At 44.4% G+C, this 4,601-nt stretch overlaps 1 non-coding gene across 1 annotated transcript; it reads right to left on the reverse strand.

The window, feature by feature from the left end:
- Window positions 1–2,428: 2,428 nt before the first annotated feature.
- Window positions 2,429–2,544, reverse strand: LOC116566176. The gene has a single exon (XR_004275775.1). It is a non-coding gene; the product is annotated as a U5 spliceosomal RNA (small nuclear RNA).
- Between the last annotated feature and the right edge of the window lie 2,057 nt (window positions 2,545–4,601).

The following is a 4,601-nucleotide window of genomic DNA, read 5'->3' on the forward strand; positions in this document are numbered from 1 at the left end:
AGCAAGTAGCAATCAAAAACAAGATCGCATCTCATGGGTAGTGGAAGAGATCAACGGCATTCTTAATGATTTAAAAGCTGCAGAAGTAATAGTCCCTGTCATAATTTATTTTGGTTCAGCAGAATCCTGGATAGATTCTGAAGGATGTCCAGTGGATCCAGTGGACTATGGCAAACTCAAAAAAGTAGTGGCTCCAGTTGCGGGTGCTATACCAGATTTAGTATCTTTGCTAAAGCAGATTTAACGTTACCTCAAATACATAGTATGTGTGATACGTGACCACTAATCTGGCGAATGCATTCTTTTCCATCTCTATGAAAAAGGAGGATCAGAAACAGTTAACTGTCACTTGGAATAGACAATAGCATACATTATAGTCTTGCCCCAGAGCTATGTTAATTTAATGTCTAGTATCACAATATATTCTGAGGCTGTGTGTGGCTCATGCTTGTAATCTCAACAATTTGGGTGGCTGAGGCAGGAGGATCACTTGAGCCCAGGAATTTGAGACCAGCCTGACAATATGGCAAAACCCTGTCACTAAAAAAAAAAAAAAAAATATATATATATATATATATACATATATATATATATATATATTTTTTTTTTTTGAGACGGAGTTTCGCTCCTGTTACCCAGGCTGGAGTGCAATGGCGCGATCTCGGCTCACCGCAACCTCCGCCTCCTGGGTTCAGGCAATTCTCCTGCCTCAGCCTCCTTAGTAGCTGGGATTACAGGCACGCGCCACCATGCCCAGCTAATTTTTTGTAGTTTTAGTAGAGACGGGGTTTCACCATGTTGACCAGGATGGTCTCGATCTCTTGACCTCGTGATCCACCCGCCTCGGCCTCCCAAAGTGCTGGGATTACAGGCGTGAGCCACTGCGCCCGGCAAAAAAAAATATATTAAAAATTAGCCAGGCATGGTGGTGTGCTCCCAAGCTCCTTGGGGGCTACTTGGGGGTCCACAGCTAGCTACTTGGGAGGCTGAGGTAGGAGAATCACTCAAGCCCAGGACGTCAAGGTTACAGTGAGCTATGATCATACCACTGCACTCCAGCCTGGGTAACAGAACAGGACTCTGTCTCAAAATTAGATAGATAGATAGATAGATAGATAGATAGATAGATAGATAGATAGACAGACAGATAGGTAGATTGATAGAGATTCTTTTTTTTTTTTTTGAGATGGAGTTTCGCTCTTGTTACCCAGGTTGGAGTGCAATGGCACGATCTCAGCTCACCGCAACCTCCACCTCCTGGGTTCAGGCAATTCTCCTGCCTCAACCTCCTGAGTAGCTGGAATTACAGGCACGTGCCACCATGCCCAGCTAATGTTTTGTATTTTTAGTAGAGATGGGGTTTCACCATGTTGACCAGGATGGTCTCAATCTCTTGACCTCGTGATCCACCCGCCTCGGCCTCCCAAAGTGCTGGGATTACAGGCTTGAGCCACCGCGCCCGGCCTAGATAGAGATTCTTTAAAAAAAAAAAAAAAGAGAGAGAGAGAGAGATGGGGTCTCACTCTGTTGCCTAGGTTAGTCTTGAATGCCTTGGCTCAAGTGATTCCTTCCCACCTTGACCTCCCAAAATGCTAGGATTACAGGCATGAGCCACTGTGCCTGATATATATATATATCACTTGTAATGATTGCTATAATGGCACATTTAATGATTTAAAAGATGCAGAAGTAATAGTCCCTATCATAATTTCTTTTGGTTCACCATAATTTCTTTTGGTTCACTGGCAGGGTGAGTGGATCACTTGAGGTCAGGAGTTCAAAACCAGCCTGACCAACATGGTGAAAGCCCATCTCTACTAAAAGCACAAAAATTAGCCAGGCGTGGTGGCATGTGCCTGTAATTCCAGCTACTCAGGAGGCTGAGGCATGATATGTATACATATATCAGGCTCAGTGGCTCATGCCTGTAATTCTGTATACATATATACATATGTCCTATATACATATATGTAGGATTAAAGGTATGAGCCACCGTGCCTAATATATGTATGTGTGTATGTGTGTGTGTGTATGTGTGTGTATATATATATATATATATGATTAGATATATATAGGATTACAGGCGTAAGCCACTGTGCCTGATGTATGTGTATATATACATATTCCAAAGGGACTTTGACCATCTGAATACACTACAGAACATCACCCCTGGGAACGGTGGCTCACGCCTGTAATCTGGTGCTGGTATTGAGGACAGAAACGTAATCAGACTAGATGTGTAAAAAATGGCAAATTCGGCTGGGCGCGGTGGCTCACACATGTAATCCCAGTACTTTGGGAGGCCGACGCGGGTGCATCACGAGGTCAAGAGATCGAGACCATCCTGCCCAACATGGTGAAACCCCGCCTCTATTTATTTATTTTTTTTAAATGGCAAATTCAATAGAAGTCTTTTTTTTTTTTTAATCACCCTGCAGAAACAGGGCCTCAAAAAATTGAATTAAGAGTCAGAATTGTTCCTCTCCACAGAAATCTTTAGTAGAAGGCAAAAGATTTATACGATTTGAAGAGAAACCAGAGTATCATTAGAAGTCTTTTAAAGATACATGTTCTTTCAAATGTGGGAGATAAACTTTATGAAGATTAAAAGGTCCACCACAACAGTTAAGTTTTTTTTTTCGTTTTGTTGTTTTGTTTGAGACAGTCTCACTCTGTTGCCCAGGCTGGAGTGCAGTGGTGCCATCTGAGCACACTGCAACCTCTGCCTCCCGGGTTCAAGCAATTCTCCTGCCTCAGCCTCCCAAGTAGCTGGGATTATAGGCATGTGCCACACCCGTCTAATTTTTGTATTTTTAGTAGAGATGGGGTTTTACCATGTTAGCCAGGCTGGTCTCAAACTTCTGGCCTTGTCATCTGCCTGCCTTTGCCTCCCAAAGTGCTGGGATTATAGGCATAAGCCACTGCACCCGGCTAACAGTCAAGTTTTGGGTAATCTAGTTATTTGGATAATGCTGGGACATCCCCTTCAAAGTAAAAGACAAATTACAATATTGCATCTCTCATTCCTCACGCCACCAACTAAGGTGTCTTTGTTCTGCAGGCAAAATATTAGTCCTTACTCCCACCGATATACTGGGTGACACAAAAAGCTGCCAGCTTCGAGTGGGTCCAAGATAAGGGAAGTACTCAGCAGCAGCTCTAGGCTGGGGTACAAATGGCCCTGCTGTTTGAACCATAGAACCCAGCAGTACCTATGGTGGTGGCTGCTGCAGTTTGAATGTTTATATCCCTACAAAATTTACATTGAAACTTATCTCCAGTGCAATTTAGGAGGAAATTAAGTCGTAAGGTCTCCTCCCTCATAAATGGGATTAAGACCCTTATAAAAGAGGTTTCACAGTATTCAATGCTTTTTGCCCTTCCATCTTTCACCATTTGAGGACGCTGCAAGAGACACCATCTTGGAATCAGACAGCAACCCTCACCAGACACCAAACATGCTGGCATCATGATCTTGGACCTCCCAGCTTCCAGAACTGTGAGAAATAAATTTCTATTCTTTATAAATTATGCAGTCTCAGATATGTTGTTGCAGCAGAACAAACAGACTAAGATAGTGGCAAAAGGCATTGTGTGGAGTTTCTGACAAGCCCCAGTAAGAGAATCACAACCTGGAACCCCTAGGGTTCCATAGTAAGGCTAAGATTTATACATTTTTTAAAAATCAGGCTGGACAAGGTGGCTCACGCCTATAATGCCAGCACTTTGGGAGGCCGAGGCAGGGTGAGTGGATCAGTTGAGGTCAGGAGTTCAAGACCAGCCTGACCAATGTGGCCAAACCCCATCTCTACTAAAAGTACAAAAATTAGCCAGGCATGGTGGCATGTGCCTGAAATTCCAGCTACTCAGGAGGCTGGGGCATAAGAATTCCTTGGACCAGGGAGGTGGAGATTGCAGTGAGCTGAGATTGCACCCCTGCATTCCAGCCTGGGTGACAGAGTGAGGCTCTGTCTCAAAAAATAAAATAATCAGCATCTGACTATGGCAAAGATGAGGTGCCTGACTATAGGACATCAACCACATGGATAATACAAACCTTCATAAATTTTGTTTCTTAGGCCAGGTGCAGTGGCTCACACCTGTAATCCCAGCACTTTGGGAGGCCGAGGCGGGTGGATCACAAGGTCAAGAGATCGAGACCATCCTGGTCAACATGGTGAAACCCCGTCTCTACTAAAAATACAAAATTAGCTGGGCATGGTGGCGCGTGTCTGTAGTCCCTGCTACTCAGGAGGCTGAGGCAGGAGAATTGCCTGAACTCAGGAGGCGGAGGTTGCGGTGAGCCGAGATCGCGCCATTGCACTCCAGCCTGGGTAACAAGAGCGAAACTCCGTCTCAAAAAAAAAAAAAAAAAAATACAAAAAATTAGCCAGACATGGTGGCATGAGCCTGTAGCCCCAGCTACTCAGGAAGCTGAGGCAGGAGAATCACTTGAACACAGGAGGTGAAGGTTGCAGTGAGCCAAGATCGCGCCACTGCACTCCAGCCTGGGCAACAGAGCAAGACTCTGTCTCAAAAAAAAATAAAATAAAAATGTTTTGCTTCTCAGACTCACCACGTCAGAAGGTGGGTGGGCCCAG

Source organism: Sapajus apella, unplaced genomic scaffold (assembly GCF_009761245.1).
Source record: "Sapajus apella isolate SASKATOON/1434 unplaced genomic scaffold, GSC_monkey_1.0 scaffold42, whole genome shotgun sequence".
Taxonomy (NCBI): Eukaryota; Metazoa; Chordata; class Mammalia; order Primates; family Cebidae; genus Sapajus; species Sapajus apella.